Source organism: Lygodium microphyllum, chromosome 20, assembly GCF_053477565.2.
Source record: "Lygodium microphyllum isolate KBCC chromosome 20, Lygodium_microphyllum_v1.1.10, whole genome shotgun sequence".
NCBI lineage: Eukaryota > Viridiplantae > Streptophyta > Polypodiopsida > Schizaeales > Lygodiaceae > Lygodium > Lygodium microphyllum.
This window is the reverse complement of record NC_141154.1, coordinates 70,041,397-70,066,252: the sequence shown is the minus strand read 5'-3', so window position 1 is coordinate 70,066,252 and position 24,856 is coordinate 70,041,397. Positions and strand designations below refer to the sequence as shown.

Genomic DNA, 24,856 nt, shown 5'->3' with positions numbered 1-24,856 from the left:
TGTCGGAATCCTTTGAGCTATAATTAAAGAAACAAGTATGGGAGGTTAGAAAAGCATGTTTGACGAGTCTTTTACTTCATAAATTGTGTATAACTAGAATTACTCAAATGTACTCTTAGGAAACACGAAAACATACTAGAATCATTGTACTTTAGAAGACATTGATATTGAAGGTCTTCGTGGCTCCTGAAAATACTTGAAATCTTTTCATGAGAAGAAATGTAGCTTCAATAGCAAACTAATTGCTTCATTGTTTGTGCAACAACAATGGTAGCATAATTTTATCAACAATAGTGGATTATGATGCACCAGATATCTTAGCAAGAGTATTACTCACATAGTTTTCATCGTTATTGTGTGCCACAAGGCAATATTGACTCTAAAGTGTTTTATAAGAGGCAATTAGCATCTAGTAAAAATATTATGAGTATCATTTGAGAAATGGAAGTTAGCAAGTGAATTGTTCACATGGTTGACATGACTAATGTATTGGCATATGCATTTATGAAATTTGATGAAACCGTGATGGCAAACTGAAGTGATAGATGTCGTCTGGATAGAACAAGCACTTTTCCAAACACTTGACATCTCATATGGATTAGCTGGTACAACCATGCATATTGGAAGTTCTCATCAATCTTTATGGTAATGTTGTTTTGTAAGAGGGTTTAGTGCATGTACATGACAAGCATATATTGGTTGCATCGATTGCTATGGCTGATGCAACAACTCAACAAGACTTACTGCAATCATTGTTAAATTTGTACAATAATGATTATAGCCAATCACTCTCTTATGGGCACCATTATCTATATGGGCAACAATATGACTATGAGTAGCATTCATTTCCTTCTCAGCCATATGCTCCACATGAGTACCATGGACAACAATATGATTATTCTATTGCTGATCTATATAGTGATGATGTGGGTAACATTGTGTCTAAAACCAGTAAAGCTACAATTAACTAGTGATCAGATCAGAGAATTGCATGCTCAAGGGTTATGTTATAGATGTGCTAAACTAATGTATTCCAATCACAAAGATATATGTAGAGAAAATAATGCAAGGATATTCTTGGTAGTTGAATATTCAGATGAAGAGGAAGAGGATGAAGACAATCATGCTGAAGAAAATTTTGATGTTCATCATAAGTGAGAGGTTCACTTGCATTTGTCACCATCACATTATCAAGGAAGGGCTCAAACCACTTAGGAGGACGTCTTGCTTGAGTGGAGTGTCTCAAGGCAAGTTGAGGAGCCTGCACATTCTATCTAACATCATGGTCATGGGCCAGTGGAGCATCAGCTACTGCTACAGGCTGTTTAGCTAGCTGTACGAGAGCAAGAGGCTCCTCCTGAAATATAACTCTACGTATCTGAACTACCCACTTAGGCTACTTATGCATCTTTTCCTCATGGAAAACTACATCATGGCTATGGATGACTTTGCGAGCCTATGGATCCTATAGGCAATAGTCCATCTCACCTGCATCCCTATAACCAAGAAAGATGCATATCACAAACTTAGGATCCAACTTTGTGCACTTGTCCTTTGGTACATTGCAAAAATCTCACAATGAAAGACACAAAAATGAGCATAAAAGGGAGGTTTTTCAAACCACACCTCCTTTGCAACCTAAAACTCAATAGTATTGCAAGGAGATTGATTGATCAAGTGTATGGCAGTAGTCATTGCTTCAACCCAAAACTACTATGGTAAGCCTACATGGCTAAGCATACTATGGACCCTTTTGTGTGTTGTCCTCTTCATGCACTCAACCATACCATTCTAGGGTGGGCTGTACGAGGTAGTCAGCTAACACTTAATACCCCTCTCATCTCACAAAACTACTCAAAAAATTAAGAGACATTCTCACCCCCATTATCTAATCATAGGCATTTCAGCCTATACACGTGACTTGTTCTCAACCAATGAAAGTCAATGTTAAAAGGTAGCCAAAACATCATATTTTAGCTTTATGGTATATGCCAAAGCTTATATGAGTAATCATCATTGAATATGACAAAGTAGTTCACACCTCCTAACGACTGACAAGGCATAGGTCCATAGACATCAAAATGAACAAGAGCCAAAGGCTCACCCATGTGCAAAGTGCTAGACTTATTATGCCTACTACGTGTTTGCATGCCATACAAACAATGATCGCATGACTCAAAAAACTTATAATGAAGGGGCGGAAGATACTACAAACTAGTAAGCATTTTCATTCCCTTAAGGACATATGCCCAAGGCGACAATGCCAAAGAGATAAAACAAGATCTATGGATCCAGATACAACCAAGGGATATAAAGTGCCAAACTTGGCACCACATGCCAAAACAAGGTTCCCACGGGTGATATTTCCAAGAAGAATCCCCAAAGGAAACAAAGTAACCCTCATCATCTAGTGTACAAATAGATATAAGACTCTTCATTAGAGTTAGTACATGTTGAACATTATCCAAAATAAACATACTGCCTCAACCAAACTAATGACGACGGATATCACCAATACCAATTATATGCAATGGCAAGTCGTTCCCCCAAATGGATAGATCCAATTATATTGCGATAGGAGTGGAACCACTCTCTATGAGGGGTCACATGAAAGGAAGGCCGTGAATCTATCAACCAACACTAAGTAAAACCAAGCAAGGCATCAGTCAACTCTATAACTCATCCAAAGAAGAACTCGCAAGTATATAGTCATCATCAAAGTCAAGTTGCTACACTACATTGATCTCTTCGATCTTAACACTAGATTTAGCCGGGACAATGTTGCAATCATCAGACTTATCCCATGCTTTTCCTTTGCCCTTTTTCTTATGCTTATCAATGTGCATTTTATGGCATTGCGGTCTGATATATCCTACTTTCCCACAATAACGGCATGCCAAATCAAACTTACATCCACGAGACTTATCCTGAGACTGCCCATGGGACTTAGAATGAGACTTCTACGAACCTCTACCACTCCCGCTCTTGCTATCATGGCGATCTAAAACAATCAAAGTATGAGAAGTACAAGAAGCATCCTCATTATTCCTCTTGATCTCCTCTCTCAAGAGTGCACCCTTTACATCAAACAATTTTAGCCCATTCTCAAGTATATCTGCACATACAACAGTACAAAATGTGTCCCAAGACTCAAGTAGTGTGACAAACAGGAACAAAGGTGGAAGATTATCCTTAAAGTCAATACCTTGTGATGACAACTAGCCAATGATAGCATGAAACTCACTCAAATGCTGAGAAACATTGGTACCTTCCTTCCTACGAAGGTCCATAAGCTACTTTAGCCAATACATCTGAGAAGCAAGGCTCTGCTTATCATAGAGATTATAAAATTTTCTCCCAAAGATTCCATGGAGACTGCTCATCTGTGACAACATTATAATAAACCTGTTTGTTAAGGGATAGGATAATCATGGACCTACAAAGCTCATCTAAGACATCCGATACATCTTAGACTTGACATTCAGCCTTAATAATCTTACATTTGATCGGCCTAATCTGATATTTCTGCACCAAAACCTGCCAAATTTGGGTCTATCAATAGCCATAATTGCTACCATCTAACTTTTCAAAGTTGAAGATGGCACTATCATTTGAATGACTAGGCCTACTATAGGAAAAAGAGGCACAATATAGACCAAATAGGCTATTGTAATACCTACAAAGCCCCAAAACTACTGCCAAAACAAGTTGAAAATAAGAGGTACGAACCAAATAATGAGTTATCCACAAACTATAACCAGAATAGCATCAAATAGAGGGGACTACTCACATAAATAATACAACAGTCTACAATTATAGCATGCTGAAAATGAGCTATGGCAATAAGAAATCAATGCCAAATAGGGGTAATCATTGATAGAAAACAACTTGCAACACACAAGCAGAAGTTGAAGTAACTCAAGCTCAACCTGCAAATAAAATCCAAAGCTCAATGTAATACTATAATGTTAAATAAGTAACTCCCACTGGAACAAAAGCCAAATGCCAGATAAGCAAACAAACCTGAAATCCTCATGTGAGTGGCATCCAAGCATCCAAGATACATCAAGTACATAGCTGAGAGTATAAGACCCAATAAAAGCTTCAAGCCTGTAAGGTCATAGACCTCTAAAGCATCCAATGAAGTAACTTACAACCAATGCCAAATGTCCTAAGCTCAAATCAAAGCTCAAATGCATTCAACAGCATAACCAAGTATAGAGCTTCAATGTCATGCACCAATACATCCAATAGAGTGTCCAATAGCATGAAAGAGCATTAAGCATAGATATTCCTTGTTAAAAGCTTGCTATCCATTGTATGTACATCAATAAAATGGTAGTCAAGGCTGAGCAAAAGTGAGCTCAATCAAAGCCCAAAAGCATTATGTGAGCATGGCCAAGCATGTGGCATCAACCATAGATATTAATGTATCATCCCAAGTATTCAGGAAGCATCAACAAGCAATAGGCATATGCTTTCACTAATAAAATAGCCTTCAATCCTACTTATTATAGCAATAAAAATGATAGTTAAATTGAGCCAAATATGGGCTCAAATCAGTGCAAAAGCGTTCCAATACATTGGCCAAACATTCCCTAAGTGTCTAGCATCAAATGAGCATCCCGAGAGCATCACATAAACCATGAGGATGATATTTCCCAAAAAAATAGCATTCGGCCATGTTATGACAACAATGATATCTATGAGAAAATTGAGCCAAAAGAGTGCTCAAATCAGTCCAAAATCATTTCAAACCAATGACATATGATCCATCAAGTATCCGAAAACAAAACATAGATATATGGGCATCCTAAGAAGCATATACAAGCTCCAAACATTGAAGATATCACTATCCTTGTTTTATGACAGCATGTTGCCCTGTTTGCACAGTTAATAGTTGAAACTAAATGACTCAAAACCAATGCTCAATGTTAATGGTCAATGTTTGGAGGAGTAGTAAAAATGCCAAAGCCTTTGCTCAATGTGAGGGAGTGGTTGAGCAAGCACAAGTGCTTGAAAATGGCCACATCTGAGAAAACGTTTTTGTATTTCCAGCCCTAAATATTGAGCTGAATACTCCTTGAAATAAGCACAATGTAGGCTCAAGAATGCCCTGAGATAACCTCAATAGGTCCTTAGAAGTTCCAGAGCAAGGAGAGCTCAATATGAACCTCAAGATGTGGAGCTATGGCTGCCAATGGTGAAACCTTGTTGTAGGTAACTCGAATGAGAACTAAAGCTATGCCAGATTGAGCTGAGCTCACGGAGAAGAAAGCTCTAATACCAATTTAAGGGAGAAGCCCAAGTGGAAGCATGAGCAAGGAAAAGCAATAGAGGTGTGAGCTATGGCAGATGGAGCAAGAGAGCAAGTGAGAAAGACTCAAGATATGGGAACTTCAATAGTCACAATGTGTGACCAACCTTTCCTTTATTCAAATCTCACTGAAAGAATAATGAATGAAGTGATATTGATGGGCGCCCACCACCTATAGTGTGCATGTGTGGGTACTGTGAATGTAGTAATACACGGGCGGCTAGGTATATGTGCCTTTACCCCCAACACTTTGAGATTCTTCTTGTGAGCTCTTCCAATGTTGGTATCTGAAACTTGATCTTTTTCCTTGCGAGGATGAGCTTCTTGCTACTTTCCTATTTGAACTTAGGGCAAATGCTTGAGTTCTTCACTCCATCTGGTTTTGTGGATCTCCTCGCGTAACTTGTTTATTTTTCTCTTGTGTTGGGTATGTTGTTCTTTGGGCAAAGTCCTTAAACTTCATATACTCCAGATTTCTAATCAAGTTGGGGATTGATTTTTGCCATGCTGGGTGGGGATGGGTCTTCATAGACTATTGCATTCCCCGACTAGGTAGGATATGCTGAGTAGACTATGATTGCTTTGAGCGATTGGGACAATTACTAGGTTTAACCTTCAAATTAAAGTTCGAGGCCAAATGGTGCATGGCAGTTGGCTCACCTACGGTAGGATGGATCGCTAGCTCTCGCCTACGGTCCACATCCCTCCACATGGTGGTAGACTTTCTCTTGCTTGGCCCACAAAGTGTCTATGGGTGGAAACACAACATCCTTGTATATTTTGTCATAATGGAAAGGATAATCACATGTACCTCCAATTCAAACAATTTCTTGATCTCCACTGTGTTAGTGCCAGGCATGTGGGCCAACCTATCTTTTCAAAGCATCATAGCCTTGGGTGTCCGAACACTTGAATGGTCAGTCCCCTTTCTGCATACAAAAGAAGAATGTTTAGCAAAGGGCCAAAAATTCCCTCGACCTCTACCATGTGCACCATGGCCATTGCTTGTTGGTGGGTTGCTAGTAGTCTTGATTGGTGTACACCATGGTCGAGGTAGAATTGGATTGGCTTAGAGGTTGAAGTGTTTGCTCCGATCCCTTGCCATCCTCCAAGATGGTGTTCCAGATTGTTGCACTATGTACACTAGAGGTTTCAAACCTTATTCTTCTTGGTATTTTCCCTTGTTTTCTTCCCTTTGTCCTTCGTCTTACTCTTAGGTTACTTTTTCCTTCCTCCTCTTTAGAGTCAAATTCTGCACTATTGGAGTTTGCTTCTAGGTCATAATCAAAGTGAATTCATTGTTATCATCATGTTCATGTTTTGGGGTGGACTTACTAGATTTCTTTCCTTTTCTTGACTTTTGATTTGATAGGAACTTCTCTAACCATTGGTGCGCAGATCGGTCGCAGAATGCTCACGTAGTGAATCCCGAAAGGTCCCCAAGAACAATGAACTCTACCTTTTTTGCACAAAAAACAATGTAAAAGCATGAACAACAAGAAGCAAGAGACCAATTGGGTTCAATCTCCCCCCATGCCTTGTGTGAGCGCTTCACAAAGCATGTATTTTATGTATATTTCCATCTTCATGCTCAATAATAGCCCAATTTACAAAAATATGACAAGCTTTTAGCTTTTGAGTTTGCTTTCTACAAAAATAGGAAATAAAGCTAATGGACGGTGCCGATAGAGTCTGGCACGCCCAATCTCAATGTCCAAATAGAAATAACATATCCGTGCGCATAGGCGCATACAAAATAATAATCAATAATCAATGTCTCAATAGACATAACAAAATATAGGCATGGCGCCTATCAAAATATAATCCAGAGGTCGAATACTCGCTAGACTCCAATGCTTTCCTCCGCCACTGCTGCTATCTCTACACATCAACTGAAGCATTCACAATCGTTAGTAAAATAATACAATTAAACCAACAAAAGTGAATACCTAGCAGTCTTCAGCTACATAAATAAATCAACTGGTTAGAAATAAATCCTAACCTTAATTTATTACGAGTGCGCACTCTAAACTCATAAACGTTTATTAATTTAATATGCATTTTGCGGAATCACCCGCTATGGAATCACCCACGTACACACTAAATTAATGAAACACCCGAAAAGGACAGGCGTCCCCATCAACTTCTCACACAAAGAATCCTCTTTGTGTATGAGCCCCGGTCATCTAAGTTTACGGAATCCACCGTAAAACCTCACGGAATCCACCGTGGAATATGCCTCCTGGCATCATACCCCCGGGGTGGGATAGCAATTGACCTCAATTGCTATTAGCTCAATGTGGAGCTAACAGAGTGGGGAAAGCATTTAAGTCTCTAGCGTGCATCCATTGTGCTTCCTCTACATGATGGTTCTTAAATTTTACTAGGTATCTAGAATACCTTCGGCCAGTTCTAGTGGTCATGTAGTCAGTGTCTATGATGGCTTCTAGTTCAAGTATTTCAGTCTCTTCCTCTAATAAAGGTGGGTTTTCATAAACAGGGTGGACAGGTAATTGGCCTCTAAATGGTCTCAATAAATTGATATGAAATGTATTATGAATTTTCCAATGAGATGGTAATTCTAACTTGAATGCATTATCATTAATCTTATGAATAATTCTAAATGGTCCATAAAATCTAGGAGTTAATTTAACAACTGGATGTCTATCTACACTTTGCAGTCTACGTTTTTCTATTCTAAGCTAAACATAATCATCAACTTTGAAATTCATAGCTTGTCTTTTCTTGTTGGCTTGTTTGGTATATGATTGTTGGGCTTTAGCAATCATATCTTTAACCTCATCAAAAATACTGTTATGCATACTAGCAATATCATCAGCACTCTGAATTTTATTAGACAAAGATGCAACAGGTGTAGATAATCTATATCCATAAATGACTTCAAAAGGTGCTTTCTTTGTAGATGTGTGCGGTGTATTGTTATATGCAAAATGTAATAAGTGCAAATGAGTATCCCATGTATGAGGTTTAGAGATAGTATATGCACGTAAAAGATCTAGAATGGTGCTATTTGTGGCTTCTGTTTGTCCATTTGTTTCTGGATGAAATGCAGATGAGAAATCAATCTTTGTGCCTAGATTTGCAAACAGTGTAATCCAAAAATTGTTACAAAATCTAGAATCACGATCTAAAATAATCACTTTTGGCAATCCATGGTTAGTAAAAACAGTTTTCAAAAATAACTGTGCTGCTTGTGATGCTGTTAAAGTTTTCTTACATGGAATGAAATATGCTTGCTTACTAAATCTATCTACAACAGTCCAAATCATATCATGATTAGATTTAGTATTTGGTAAACCAGTAATGAAATCCATAGAAATATGTTCCCAAGGTTTAGATGGAATAGACAAAGGCATTAGTAATCCATACTGTTTACCATGATGTCTCTTTATTCTTTGACAAATTAAACATTCAGAAACGAAATTAGATACATCTGCATCCATATGCGGCCAATAAAAATCTTCAGTTAACATGCGTAATGTCGATATGATACCTCTATGACCTTGATATGGGGGACAATGAATTTCATTCAAAACAAAAGATCGGAATGGAATAGTAACACACAGTCTCTTTTCAAAAAACATAAATCCATCATTATATGACAATGAATCAACAAGAATGAAATTATTTTGAACTAATTTTTGCCAATCAGAATGAAAAGTAATATCCTGGTGATATGTATCTTTCATAGCAATCAAAGAAACAAAAGATATGATAGAAATATTATGAATTGCAGGTCTTCTACTCAATGCATCAGCAACTACATTTTCTTTTCCAGGTTGGTATTGAATGATAGGATGAAAACTTTGAACGAAGGAAGCCCATTTGATATGACGGTCAGAAATTTGGGGTTGGCTAAGTAGATGTCTAATGCTTTGCTCGTCGGTCTTTATCATGAATTCTGAACCCATTAAGTAGTGTTTCCACTGTTTTAATGCTTGTACAACTGCTAATAGTTCTTTGTCATAAGTGGAATATTTCAGCTCAGAGGGTTTCAGCTTAGAACTAGAATATGCTATTGGATGATTGTCTTGCATTAGTACGGCTCCTATTCCTGATCTGCTAGCATCGGTCACAACTAGAAAGAATGGTCTATTAAAGTCAGGCAATTGTAGAACAGGGGCATTGGTTAATGCACGTTTCAGTAAGTCAAAGGATTTCTGCTGAGTTTCAGTCCATTGATAAACAATTCCTTTCTTAAGAAGTTTGGTTAATGGTAAAGCAAGTAATGAAAAATTACGTACAAACTTCCTATAGAAACTAGCAAGACCAAGGAATGAGCGTAACTCATGCACATTTTTAGGAACAGGCCAATGCAATATTGCATCAATTTTCTTAGGATCAACTTTAATTCCTTCTTTTGATACAATATGACCTAAGTACTCAATTTCTGTCTTAAAGAATTCACTCTTTTCAAGATTTGCAAACAATTGATTTTCTTTCAGTAATTGAAAAACTAATGATAAATGCTCATAATGCTCTTTTTCACTTTGACTGAACACCAAAATATAATCAAAGAAAACAATCACACAATACTGATATTTCAGAAAGATACGGTTCATCATTCTACTGAAAGTAGCAGGTGCATTAGTCAATCCGAATGGCATGACTAAGAATTCGTAATGGCCAAATTGTGTTCTGAATGCAGTCTTAAATATGTCAGATCTATCTAGCCTCACCTGATGATATCCAGACTTAAGGTCAATTTTACTAAATATAGAAGATCCTTGCAGTTTGTCCATAAGGTCATCAACTCTAGGTATAGGATACCTATTCTTTACAGTGATCTTATTTAAAGCTCGGTAGTCAATACACATACGATAGGTATTATTCTTTTTCTTGACTAAGAGTACAGGTGCACCAAATGGAGAACTGCTAGGTCGAATTAAACCTCTATTTAGTAATTTTTCAACTTGACTCTGGATTTCTTTTTGCTCTATTTGATTGTGCCTATATGGTGCTTTGCAAGGTGGTTGTGTGCCAGGGATTAAATCAATCTTATGGTCTTCTGGACGTGAAGATGGTAAACCTGGTGGTAGGTCTTCTGCAAAACAGTCCTTAAAATATGCAAGAAATTCCTTATGCTTAGGGTGCATATGATTTTTCTTTGCGTGCAATTCATTCACCCCAATGAGATATGATTTAGTACTCTTGCGTAATGCACGTTTTGCTTGAGTATGCGAAAGCAGTGGAAAAATATTAGATGCATGCATACCATATAATGTAATAGATTTTCCTTGAAAATTAATATTCATTGTGTGCGTGGAATAATCTATATTTGGATTATGCTGGTGTCTCCAAGGCATTCCTAAAATAATGTCGCTTGACTATAATGGGACAACTAAGAAATTTCTTCTTTCAATATATGAACCAATTTGAATCTCTAAATCTTGAACTTCTTGTGTGCCATTGTACCTAGTGCCTAAAAATGCAGCTTTTATGCGATAATGCGTAGGTACAATCTGTAATTTCAATTCCTTTACCAATTTTGCTGAAATAAAGTCATGAGTACTACCGTCATCATGCAAGATAGTTCTTTCCTTTCCATGCACCATACATTTCATAGTCAACAATGAATGTGGAGTAGGCATACCTGGTAAAGTGTCGGAAGTAGTAGTAGGATCATCCTCATCTTCAGTGAAATCAGGCATATCCTCATGCTCGTCTTCGTCCATGGCTCCAAGATAGTTGATATGTGCCGGTGGCTTCTTTGAATGACAATTTGCTACGAGATGCCCTAGCTGGTGACACTTATAGCATACTATTGGTTTGGCTTTGGTTACATTATTTGCAATGGCTGGAAGTCTGGGTACATTTGGATTTGCTTGTGGAATAGGCTTAGGATTTGGATTGACATTGGATGGTAATGCAAGTGGTTTAGCCCAATTCTTGCGGAAAGATGGTGATGAGAATCGACCTGGATTAAACCTTCTAAAATTGGAATTGAATTGTTTAGATCCATAATTACCATTGGCTTGGAATTGCTGTGGTCGTCTGTCTCTTCCGCGTAACTTATCTTCAGTGTCGTGAGCTAGTGAGATGGCGTCTTCAAGGGTAGCAGGCTTGAATATGTTCACTTCAGCGTAGTAATGTCCAAGGAGTCCAGACATATACTTCCGCTTATGTGTCGTCTCTGGTACGTCTTCAAGCATGCGTAGCTGTAGGAGTGCATTCCAAAAACGCTCTGTATACTGTGGAATAGGCTCACGATCCCGTTGTTGAAGTAAATCCCATTGCTTGATAGCCTTCTCATGAAATTGCGGTGGAAGGAAATTCTGCATGAACTTCTTCTTGAAATCTTCCCAAGTAGCAGGACATTCTATGCTCTTGCGTACTACAGTCCACCAAAGTGATGCTCTGTCTATCAGATGATTAGTAACACACTTGATTTTATCTTTTTCTGGATAGGTTTCCTCATGGAAATAGTCATCAAACTGGCTAATGAATGATAAAACAGTCTTTCCTTCTCGTATGCCATTGAAAGTGCGAAATTTGAAACTTCGTTTACTTATCTTGGATTCCTTGCGAATGGTTTGTGCTTCAAGAGTGGCGTCGATGGTACGTCGAATCAAATCTTCAGCTTGAGGTTCTTCTTTGTCGGTGGACGCTCTTTGTAATTGTGTCAATTGCGCTTGCAATGCTTGCCTAGCCCTTCGCTCTTCTTCCAATTGCAGCATGATTAGATCCAGCTTTTGTTCCATGGTAGGCTCAGGTAAGTCGTCTTCAGCCATAGAATCATCCATATGTGGGGTCGTCATCCTGTAAAACTCAATAAACCTTTCTCACTCAAAATCAGGTTAGCGGGATGAGCGTAGCTCAAATTCGGGGTTACAAGGCTATGTATTTTTGGGTATTTCTTTCTCAATTTTCAGAAAATCTGCAATATTTCCGTCTTCATTTGCTGAAAATACTTCAGTGAACCTGTAGATAGGTAGAACACCTTGTCACGAACAACTTTCCAGTTCAGAATTTTTGCGTAGGAACAAGCCTTCTAGGAGTTTTGAGCACTAGTCAGTTCTGACTCCAGTTGACTAGTCTGACTTGCAGAGTTGCAGAGTTGCAGACTTAGCCGACTTACAGAGTTGCAGACTTGCAGAACTTAGGCCGACTTGATGAACTTGCAGGACTTGATTCCACTTGACTTGCAGAACTTGACTTTTGATACGCAGGACCCGGAGTTTGGTGACTTTGTTGCCCTGTGTGACTTGAATAGCTTGGCTTGACTTAAGGAAATTAAGCTTAATAAGCTTAATGATCAGTCGTCAGATTTCGTGGGGGGGGGGGGGGGGATTTTTTTCCGCCACGCGAAAAAATCAGAGGTCCTCAGAGACCTCACGATTGAAGATTTGAAGCAATAAGCTTCTTTTTAAGCTTATAAGCTTAACAATTAAGCTTTGAAAAAGATGGATTATGAAGTTTGCTCACTGTTTCTTGATGACTTGATGAAAGAGATGGATGCGTGGTCCTCCGCCTGCACAGCCTAGTCCTTCACGATCTGACAGTAGAAATAGGGGTTCTTAATCGCCAGAAGTCTGCCTATATCGACGGTTCGCGACGAGATTGACTGTAGAGCCCGATCGTTCCTGGAGCTCCGCCTTCGCTCGAGATTGGTAGCGATTGGAAGCTCTTGATCTCAGCTCTGCTCTGATACCACTGGTGCGTAGATCGGTCGTAGAATGCTCACGTAGTAAATCCCGAAAGGTCCCCAAGAACAATGAACTCTACCTTTTTTGCACAAAAAACAATGTAAAAGCATGAACGACAAGAAGCAAGAGACCAATTGGGTTCAATCTCCCCCATGCCTTGTGTGAGCGCTTCACAAAGCATGTATTTTATGTATATTTCCATCTTCATGCTCAATAATAGCCCAATTTACAAAAATACGACAAGCTTTTAGCTTTTGAGTTTGCTTTCTACAAAAATAGGAAATAAAGCTAATGGACGGTGCCGATAGAGTCTGGCACGCCCAATCTCAATGTCCAAATAGAAATAACATATCCGTGTGCATAGGCGCATACAAAATAATAATCAATAATCAATGTCTCAATAGACATAACAAAATATAGGCGTGGCGCCTATCAAAATATAATCCAGAGGTCGAATACTCGCTAGACTCCAATGCTTTCCTCCGCCACTGCTGCTATCTCTACACATCAACTGAAGCATTCACAATCCTTAGTAAAATAATACAATTAAACCGACAAAAGTGAATACCTAGCAGTCTTCAGCTACATAAATAAATCAACTGGTTAGAAATAAATCCTAACCTTAATTTATTACGAGTGCGCACTCTAAACTCATAAATGTTTATTAATTTAATATGCATTTTGCGGAATCACCCGCTATGGAATCACTCACGTACACACTAAATTAATGAAACGCCTGAAAAGGACAGGCATCCCCATCAACTTCTCGGACAAAGAATCCTCTTTGTGTATGAGCCCCGGTCATCTAAGTTTACGGAATCCACCGTAAAACCTCACGGAATCCACCGTGGAATATGCCTCCTGGCATCAACCATAGAGCTTTCTTATAAAATGGGTCAATGCTATTACCTGATAGATCATTGAAAGCGAATTCTTTCTAGATAGGTTTATTGAAACCTTGAACATAAAGGGTATTCAACATTTTATCTTTTGGTTGGGTGGGCCTTGGAATCAATGCAAGTATTGAGTATTGTGAACTTGGTAGTATAAACTTAGATAAATCTATCATCTTGCTTAAGGTAGCAGAGTCTTCAAGTTTCTGCACATCTATTCAGTCTGGTTGGAACTAGATACAGAAGGCATTTAGTGCTTCATTCCATGATGGCTAGTCATGTTAATCGCTAGCCATGTTGCAGTCTTTTTTCGCATTGAGGATTTAAATATGGAAATATTGTGGCTTCATTGACCTAGCTAGGATAGTTGATTATGTATGCCACATTGAATTGTCAAATAAAAGCATTTGGATCTTCATTGAAAGATCTAGAGAACTTGGGAAGGGATATGTTGGGTTGGTGTACCATTGAGATCGAAAATGAGGGTAGGGTTGGGGTTATTTTTGGGACACCTACCACATTGAGAGAAGCTAGGAAATGAATTGTTAGGTTTAAGAGTGTAGTGGGAGGAATTGTAGAAAGGTAGTAGTGGAACATGAATGATGCTTTTGGGATTTTGGAGAAGCTTGTTGCACTCTAGATATAGCCTCAATGAGGATTGAAATATCCTCCAAAGGTGCTATTGTTTGGCACTGCCAACCTAGACTACAATGTGGGGCCTAATGCAAGAATTGCTTCAAGCAGACCATGTGAACATATAAGCATTTAGTTTAATGCATAGATGAATGGTAATTGTAGTCACCATGTGTAATCTATTGTCCAAGCACTACCACCACACGATAGACGCCATGCATGCTTAGAACTGACATATATAGACATTAACATCACTTTTGATAGTTAATTCTAGGTTGCAAAGTGAGGCATAATCACAACAAAGAGATAAAAAACCAAATGTACTCAAAGATCAATCCAAAATATATTGATGGAATAAGGACAATACAACTATCTGAGATCGACACAGTCATAACACAAGACTTTGGGAACAGCTAGTGTAGGATCATAAGTACAAAACAACTGCAAGATACAAGACCAAGGCAGTGCTGTTGCCAAATGTAGTGATGAATTATGACAACATAATGTAAGCTCTACTGATAGAGAGCACTTAGGATGCTAGTCAAGAGAGACTAGCAGAAGAGACATGGGAAGGATATGGTAGTGAAGCAAGAGAACCCTTTGATACTTGATCTTTAGGGCTATGCGTATCTCAAACAATAACAACAATAATAATTTTCTCCCTTCCTTTTTATAGGCTGTTGCTTGCAGCGGGACATTCTCTCCTCCAATGTGCCATGCTAGGTAGTATTTATTGCTTCTGCACTTGTTGGCTCATCAATACACTACTAGTAATTCTTGGCTTTAAAGGCTGCTAATTGCTGCCACTAAAATTTAGGAACAATTTAACATTGACAAGCTCAACCAAAGAGGTGGTTCACAAAGTCCATTCTTGAGCAGGTGATATGCATACCAAGTCAAGATCACCTATGCTAGCAATCATTGTATGCCAAATGTTGACATAATAAAGACACTCCAATACGATCCCACCTATTGTAAAATGACCTCACATTGATCCATCATTCTCTTAAGAAAAATTGACTCGCTACCACAACTACAACTTGCATAAATTTAAGTTCGAAGAGGAACTACATGTAGCTAGTTGCTTTGAGGGACTCTCATTGCTTATCAACATCATTACATATCTCTATGTTCTAGCATGTAGAACTTTTTATCTAGATCCCCTAGAAAATTTACAATATAATAATCACTTTTATGACTAGTGGATCCCTATACAAATTAACTTCGAGAGTATTGAAGGATTGATAGATCATGAGAGGGGGATGTAAAGCTTAGCAAAAATAATGGGTTTAGATAGAGAGGATAGGAGTCCCAATCTATGGAGGAAGCTAGGAATTTCTTTCGGGTAGGTGAACTACAAAGATTTGTAGTAGTTGATGAATTACCTTCATGTATATTATAATAATTGCTTACTCATAACACCATACAAGCAGTCACAAATTAGCTCACCCTTGCAACACTAGGACACTTTGCGGTTTTTCTTTAGTGGGGGAGGGGGGGGGGGTTTACTTTGTCCATACACTTTAAATTTCTCATGCAAAGACCTTGTGCTTTGTGCTGATGGTAGGACAACATGAACCAACCCTCATCAGAGATACAAGGAACAAGGACAAAATTGTCTTTACCATGGAGCAACAACAAGAGTTCAACCTTCAACCACAAATGTGGGGCATTGGAGATCTAAAGTTTTAATTATTGAATAATCTAGATAAGATCATTGAGAGCAATGACATGCGTAGAGGAGGACCAGTGGATCATAGTGCACTCCCACATGGTGTTCCAGGTGGAGACAACCTTGAGCATTTGGTCATTAGCAATGCTTATGCCAATCATTTCATATACCCTAGTGATGGTTTCAAATGTCATATCAAGTTGTTTTCATGGCTATGCGATGTTTTTGCGAGGCCAACTTTGTTGCCATTGAACATATAGATTGGTGTGTATGATTGGGTTTCAAGCTAGTTGAGGGAAGTCACTTTGTGCCCTTGCTCTTGGTTTGTAGTTTTCTGTCAAGATGCTTATTGAGCTTTGATATTTTTTCTTCTTGTGATGATTGGTGTTTTCTATGGATCATGGGTGGAACATATGCTTCTTTATGGTCTATGATTTTAGGATCACTACTTTTTATCGCCATGTTGAATGGTGTCTCTTTTGGTGGGATAGATTTCTTCCTCATGTAAAAACTCATGGGGCCTTGATTGAGTCACCACACCACTTGATCTTCAAAACGCTAGAGTACGTTGTCACTAGGTTCAATTCTTCAAGATTTCACTACCAAACCTTATAAGACATCTTCAAGGCTTTATTCACTCCACTTTGAAGTGGTTTGAGTGCATGGAATACATGGGAATGGGAGTTCAAACCTTGGATACACCTCGAGGCACCTAGGCACCTAGGCACCTTACACATTTCCGGACTTTCTCAAAAAAAAAAAAAAAAAGGAGAAGAGAATTAAGCGGTATTTCAACAAAATGCAGGCAATTTTTGTTACTTAATTTTGCATATGTCGCATTTTTCGTACATTCGACGTCATACCTGTCGGATCCTTTCAGAACCTGTCGAATCCTTCAAAAACATTGCGAGGAAAAAATTCCTCCCATCTTTGTTTCTGCTTCTTCTTCGTCTCGTTGGAGTAGCGTCCTGGATATGTCGCACGGCTCCTTCCATGAGCACCTATCATCTCATGTTTGCAAAGGTAGGACCTACGCCCGAGGATACTTCTTTGTCCTCCATGCATATCAAGGTTTTGATAAATCTTTTCAGGTCTCACTGCAGATTGTGCGCCTCTTGTTTCGAACATCTGTTGCACGGCGGTCTATCAGACAATCGATTCAAGCCTCCTTGCACCAGCCATTTGATGTATAGGTAAGCCATTGTCTTTACTTCCATTGTCGCTATGTTTTCTCATATGAGCTTTTCAAAAGCAAAAACAGGCGCGTGTATTGAGAATGAACTCCTTCTGGACGTTCGAGTTGAACTATAAGCTTTGGAAGGAGCAATTGTGGCTTACTATGTGTGTAATGATTATCCACTTGAGAGAGAGAGAGAGAGAGAGAGAGAGAGAGAGAGAGAGAGAGAGAGAGAGAGAGAGAGAGAGAGAGAGAGAGAGAGAGAGAGATTACATCATCACATCTCATAGTATATGTAGCGCATAGTGTTTCTTCCTGTTTTATGTCCTAGAATTGAATATGTTATCAAGCTTATCTATGGAAGATCCAGATAGATCGTCATTTACTGTTCTAAAAGTAATTTGGAATCGAGACATCTGATCAGTGGACTTGAAGAACAGATTCAGTGTATACCAACATCTCATCAATTGAGAAACGGATATATGACAATCAAGCGTGCATTTGTAGTCTGCATGCAATTTGAAAAAAAGTTCATAAAGACTAGCCTATAATCAGGAGGCTGTTGACCACTGCAAGGATGTTTGAATGCTGAAAGCCATTAGAAGGCATTTCTTACCGGTGTTAATGAATTTCTTTGTCTCATTGCAAAATGTGTGTCTCTTCCTCATAAAATATGTTGAATGATGGTGAATAAGCTCTTCAAAGCTCACAAGAAAAGCATAAGAGATTAGCAGAATATCTTTGCAAAGCTCTAGAGTTTCTCAAAGATGATTGGGTTTTGTTATGCTTTGAAAAGGTGAGGTAGAAGAAGAGTAATGGAAAAGATTGTCTTTTCCCTAAGTTAGGCATGAAGTACTTAGGGCCTTTTTAGGTGATAGAAAAGATATGTGATTGGACTTACAGGTTGAAGCTAAAGATCATTGGAGGATTCATTTTGCATTTCATGTGAGTCATCTTCATGCTTACCATGGAGATGTGCTAGAGGACATACCTAATGAGATTGAGGGTTTTGATGAGATTTTGGTCCCTGAATAGATATCGACGCATAAGGAAAGAAAGGTAAGAGGTAAAGTTTCATATCGTTATTTGGTGAGTCATGAAGTTTTGGAGTTATTCATTGATGGATGCGAAGTGGATAGAAGAGGACGATCTATTAGAATCACCTCAATTATTGCAACTTTGTATAGAGTTATTCTTGCCAGATTTTGTTAGTAGCTGTGTGTCATACACAATCATCTCTTGCTTGCGAGCCTTAATCTGAGTTAGATGAGAACATATCAAGCTCTAATACAATGTTTCTCTGTCAATTTTTACATGTCCTAGACACTTCTAAAGGAGGTGGTAAGTGTGATGTATGCATGGAAGCCATAGCCTCAAAATAGCTTAGTTAACTTTCCAGCCATTCAAGTGAAAATCCTGTTTTAGCACCATGCTAGTATCTTTAGCAACTCCATAGATTCTATATTTAGACCGACTTTTTGTAAGTCCATTCACATTGATTGCCTATCCTTTGACCCTTGGCCCATATACATTTGTTCTCATATCTTGGTATCCTATGCCTTAATATAGGCTACCTGTTGACCCATTAACCTTGTCAATGCCTTAGCATGCTAGCTCGTTGCTTGCTATTGACATTATGGTCCACTTGGAATCCTTGTCTTGACATTGCTCCCTCCTTTTGAAAGATTTTTTGTTTTTGAAAACAAAAGGGGGACACCTCATCTGGAGTACACTAATGTTAGCCCCAATAGAACTTTCTTCAAGTTTATCCTTGTACTTGACCACAACATGTTTATTAATAACATGATGGTATATATGGCACTCATGAAAATCCAAGATCCATTTTGACTCATGATGTTGAATTAGTGGGTTAATAAGATCTAGTAACACTCCTTGGTCCATTACACTATCATTATTACCAAGTTGCTTTTGCAATATATTAACATGAAAGATTGGATGGACTCTACTTAAGGATGGTAGATCTAATTCGTAGGCAACTTGCCAACACTGTTAAGGATCGTGTTTGGCTATATTTTAGAGATAAGAATTGGTCTAGACTTCAGAATTTTTGAATATTCTGGAACTTGTAAAGAGATATTGTCACTCTCTTCAAAAGTGACTATATGTCGATGTTTATCTGCATACTTTGTATAGTGGTTTTGAGCTTACTCAACCTTCAAGCATGTTGCTTGTAGCATATCAAAGTGATCTTTTAGATGTTGGATTTTCTCATTGGTTGATCCCGTTGTGATTGGCAATCAAGGTTCAAATCCACATGTGAGTACGAAAGGACTTAACAAACCCTATAGTCATATACTTAACTCTATTGTAACTAAACTCTAAGATAGGTAGATAATCTTTGCAAGTAGTTTTTTGTTCACTTACCTATGCTTCTAGCTTGTCTTTTGGAACTTAGTTTACCCTCTTAGTTTTCCCATACATTTGAGGGTGATTGGGATACTTCAATTGAGCATTGTATTTGACCTTTTAAATGTGGCTCTCTAAACATGACTATTAAACTTTTGATCATGATTGCTTATGACATTGGTTGACAATCCTCATAGCCAATAAAAGCTTTTTATGATTAGTTGTGTTAATTTGAAAGACTTAATTGTTAACTTTGTTGGAATAAGTCTACACACCTTGGTTAATTTATCCATCATGACCATGATTGGGAGTAAGATGTTCAACAATAAAATCCATAAAGATACTTTTCCACTTGCCATTAGGAAGCTCTAAGGGATGCAAAAGCCCACTTGTCTTTAGGCACTTCACTTTGTTCACTTTGACATGTTTGGCATTGAATAATATATCAATTGATATTCTTATGTATTCTAGATCAATAGAAGTGTCTATGTACATGTGCATATCCCTAGATAACCTACACTAGGACTATTATGATATTCATTGTCACGAGGACGTGAAATTTTGAGATGCTTTAATCTTGTTGATAACATTTGATTAAGTTATTAATAAAATGTGCACGGTTGTTTAGCACGTGTTGCACATGGTAATTATTTCATGGTAATCGGCCAAGGACCCTGAGAATGTAGTAGGTGTCAAAGGCAAAAGTTGTGACAAGTTAAGTGAGTGGGTTTTGGTGGTCAGTTAGTATCAGATGTAATCCTAGGATAGTGGTTTTGACCCATAAGTGTTAGCGATGACACTAGGGACTAGCATTAATTAATTAATTGATACTAGTCTAAGGGTCAACAGAGATTGGGGACAACTTTAGGTTGCAAATGGCCTAGCCAATTAAGTTATGGATGGGCACATTTAATTTTGGATAGGGTTAGAAGGGCTGAATTTAATTTTTAAAATTATTTAATCCTAAAAATTTAATTAAACGGCCGAATAATATAGAAAAATGGATTTAGAAGGCTGCCACTTGGCGAAAATGCCCATGCAAGATTGAAAAACGTCTTTGGAGGCTAGAGAGAGGTGTTCGGTGCATTCAACCTGCAAGAAAGAGGGAGGAGATGCTGCTGGTCTAATTTACAGGCATTGAACGACAGTAGTTGATGGCTGGCAATAGCAAATTCTGGCATCCTTGGTAGTAGGCGACAGCTTCTGGGTAGTATTTGATATTTTGCACCCAATTTGAAGGCCTTTCTCGTGAAGAATTTTTGAATTTCTCTCTCTTTTAGCATTCTCTCACCTTCTCCAGCTTGTGTTCAGTCAATCTCAGCATTTCTCAGCCTTTTGGATCAGATTTTAATCAAATTTGGTGGACAGTAGAGAGTTCTCTGCTATAAACCCTGGTTTGATAGCCAGCTTGGGACACATGCCGATTGGTGAAGGCATTGTACACTGAATTCAGCACTTGAAATTTGTATAGTTGTTAGGGAATTCAAATGCCAATCCATTCATTGTTATTTGGGGCAGCATTTGGCCAGTTGGAGGTTTCATTTGTGCAAGTCTTGGGTGAAAAATCAAGGGGCAACAACAAAAGGGCTGTTGGAATAGCAAAGGAGATTGTGAATCTTAGCTTGTACTCATTTCATTAGCAGTTAAATAAATACCGAAAGGGGTGCTAGTTTTGGGGCCAATAGGTGTCCAATGTTCGAGATTATCAAGGTAATTTGTGCATTTTAAGTTATGCTGATTTGCTGATTGTTGTAATTTAGTGCTTAATCAGGGAATTACTACCCTTTCTAAGAAGGAAGGGTGGTTTCATGGTTTCATTGTCGGGATATCACTCAATTCTCTGATCTGGTGGGCTCGAGGCACTTGATTGCAAGCTAAAGCTTTGTGCTAGTGTTGATTTTTGCTCTTAGCTGAGAAATTACAGCAGTATGTCTTCATACATTGAGATGCAATTAAGTTGTAATGATGCCTCTTAGTACGAACATTCATTTGGGAATGAAGGAAATGCAATGCTTGATCTTGGACAAGGCTTAGACCATGGACAACAAGATGAAAATGTTGATGTTGGGAAAGATGCAGGGCCTTTAGGGCATAAGGAGGCCGATGACTAGCAAAGTGAAGAGGAATTTGATAACCAACTTAAGAATCGGATGAGGATAGCGGCAAATCTCTTTGTTGAATTGGCAAAGATCCTTAGTTTACCCATTTTTGAATGCTCTGAAGAAGGATAGCTAGGGCAAGAAGAAGAAGACATCTTCTACACCTTTGGGACAGCAAGGTGCACTGAAGGTAATGCAAAGCTTTTATTTGAAGCTCCCAAAGATTCAAATGAAACAAAACAATTGGTCCTTATGGGGCAAGGAATACAAATGCAAGGCTATCATGGAAGTGCCAATTCAATGGATTTTGGACAGTTGGACATGCATGCTATGATGGGCAGCTAGGATACTTTGGTGGAAGCATGATTTTTCATGCTATGATTAGACATGGATTGCATACGGGAATGTATGACATAAATTCTTATGGTATGCAGCAGCCTATGTATGACAGCATTGGTTTGTTACCTAGAGCACAAAGTAGCACATTTGGTAATGCATCTGCAGCCCCGAATGCTTATGCGGCTTAAGGAGTGAGTGATGGTCATGTGAATGCTTCGTTTGGTGTTGGTTTCGATATAAATTGAGCAAATACACCCTTTTTGTAATAGCCAATGTATGATAACTTGACATCCAAATGTTGAGAAACCCTTCATCCTTCACCCGCAATTTGCATTTTTGCATTTTTACGTTTTGGGTTTGCAGCCCCAAAAAGGGGTGCCATCCTAGACTAACAGTGCCTATTTATAGGCCACTCTCTCATTTATTCCTTACAGCTACTTCATTTAGTTCGTCACCTCTTCTCTCCAGCCTCTCCACTACCCTCACACCCCTTTAGGAGGACATTGCGATTCGTGGTTCATGGTTGTCTTCATCATCTTCCTTATGCTACGGCACCCTTGTTCCCTTGTATCACATTCACTCCATGATTCAGGTCTTCATCATTCCATTCATTAGAGTTTTTTCTCTCTTCCCTTCTCTTCTCCATGTTTGTCGAGTTCACTCTATGTTCCTCCCTGCAAAACCTATCTGTCTTGTTGGTATGTCATCTTTTGACATGGTATCAGAGCTGGATCTGCTCAAATAGTGACAAAGATCCTCCACTCTAGTGACGGCAAAGACTGGTGGCGGGTTTGGCATCCACTTCTCTTTTTCTTCTGTTGCATGAAAATCTTGTTTTTGCAAGTTCTAGGTGTTTTCAGCTTGCTGCCCACACCCCTTTCGCGGAGGACATCACAATCTCAGTTGTCCCTTGCTGTCATCTACAGTTTGACACTTGTTTCCAGCCTTCCACCTGCAGTTTGCAGCTGTTTACAGCAGAGCAATTGTTGCTGATCACTCTCCATTCAGAAAGTAATCTCGTTTTTGCAGATTTCAGGTTTTTCAGCTTGCTGCCCACACCTTGGACGTGGAGGACATCGCGGTCCAAGCTGGCCATTGCTATCTATGACAGTCTGGTGTCTGTTTCCAGCCTACCATACACTGTTCGGAGCTGATTTCAGCATACTGATCGCTACTGCCAGTTTTTTTTGCGTTTTTAGTCTTTCTCTTTCCTACAGCCTATGTTTTTAGTCTTTCTCTCTCCTACATTGTCATCTATATCAGTTCAGCCTTCCTTGGCTGCATTTGCCCACAAAGATCCTCCTCATCAGAGAAGACAAAGGCCGGCGGTGGGTTCATCATTGTTGCGCATTGGGAGATATCCTTTTTTTCCTTCCCACCCTCCCTTCTCCAGTTTGCCACACCCGTACCATGGCGTCTCCACTAACAGATTGCCAGTCTATTGGGTGTTCCTATGGCGGCAAGAACGATCGTTCCATCGATGATTGTTGACATCGACCTTTGCTCCCCACCCCCCCGGAGTATATGCGTCTTCCACTAGGCACTCCTTGTGCCACCTCTCCTTTTTGGGTCACAAAGATCGTTCTACATCGGCTATCAGAGTATTATACTCAAGGCTATAAGCTACAACTGACGTACGTTGTCCATTCGAGCACACGAAGGCTCTAAGACCTTATGAGGCGATAAGCTCTCCTGGAGACCACCCCACAGTGCGGAGGTTTCCCCCATCCACTTTCGGGTACAATGGCTTCCACCGCCCACATCTTCTCCACAGTCCACTCTCCTAAGAGCTTGCGATTGTTCCCCACCCTTGGCTCATCTTCAGTCTCCTTCCCCATCCTCTTTCACTCAGGTTCGAGAGGCCACTTCCGGGTGCTTTCCAGGTTCTTCTTCCAAGCCCTAGATACGTTCTTCGGCATGAATGGTGGCACTTCCTTCATCATTAGATGCTTCGCAGTTCATGAGCCATGAGTGGTTGGATTCTCTTTCTCTCTTAGACTGGGATTCAGAAGGGGATTTTCTTACTTCGCCCTCAGAGGGGGCTTCCAGTTCTTCTTTGACTTCAGAAGGGGCTCCTACTTCTACTCCTTCCAATTCAAAGAGGGACCCTATGTGCCATGAAGTTCTTCACATACCACCACCTTTCACTTTCGAGGAGTGGCTCTCCTTTGAGCAGCCATTTTCTCTACTCATACCCATGAACTAGAGGATCTACCTAGATCGGGGCCCTTGGGTCTTCAGCAGTGACTTGGTGGCTAGGCCTTCGTATTCCTTCTAGCATGGAGTCATGTAGCTAGTGGCTTCTCTCCCAAGGTTGAGTTTCGGGTTCTACAGCTCATCCAGTCTCCTGACTATCTTCAAAGCTCTCCTTTCAGGTGGTATTCTTAGATTACAGGGTGGATCTTCTTCGTCCCTTGGTCAGCATGGAGCTACCTTCCGAGATTGAGTACGGGCATATCCTTATGGTTCTTGGCACCATACAAAGTCCGACATTCCTCCTATGCATTGCATGTTTTCATCATCTTTGTACTAGGGTGCTTTGGCAAGTGAATAATTTTCCCATGAGGGATACTGTCCAAGTGACACCTACTACGTGAGCATTCTTTAGCATGTGGCATTGCATCTCTAGCTCTCTCTTCTCTTGTTTCCCTTTTTGGGCCTAAGAGGGGGTGTTGAGAAACCCTTCACCCTT

General features: G+C 39.3%; 1 protein-coding gene across 10 annotated transcripts in view; it reads left to right on the top strand.

Moving 5' to 3' along the window:
- Nucleotides 1-17,032: 17,032 nt before the first annotated feature.
- The window catches only part of LOC148019002 (uncharacterized), a 112,770-nt gene continuing 104,946 nt past the window's right edge, over nucleotides 17,033-24,856 (top strand). For 8 of the 10 annotated variants that reach the window (XR_015695073.1, XM_087701636.1, XM_087701634.1 and 5 more), the window contains exons 1-2: nucleotides 17,033-17,205; nucleotides 17,274-17,375. The gene's annotated coding sequence lies outside the window, so the exon portion shown is untranslated. The remainder of the gene's footprint in view (nucleotides 17,206-17,273; nucleotides 17,376-24,856) is intronic. The other 2 variants (XM_087701633.1, XM_087701632.1) reach the window with 1 other exon arrangement.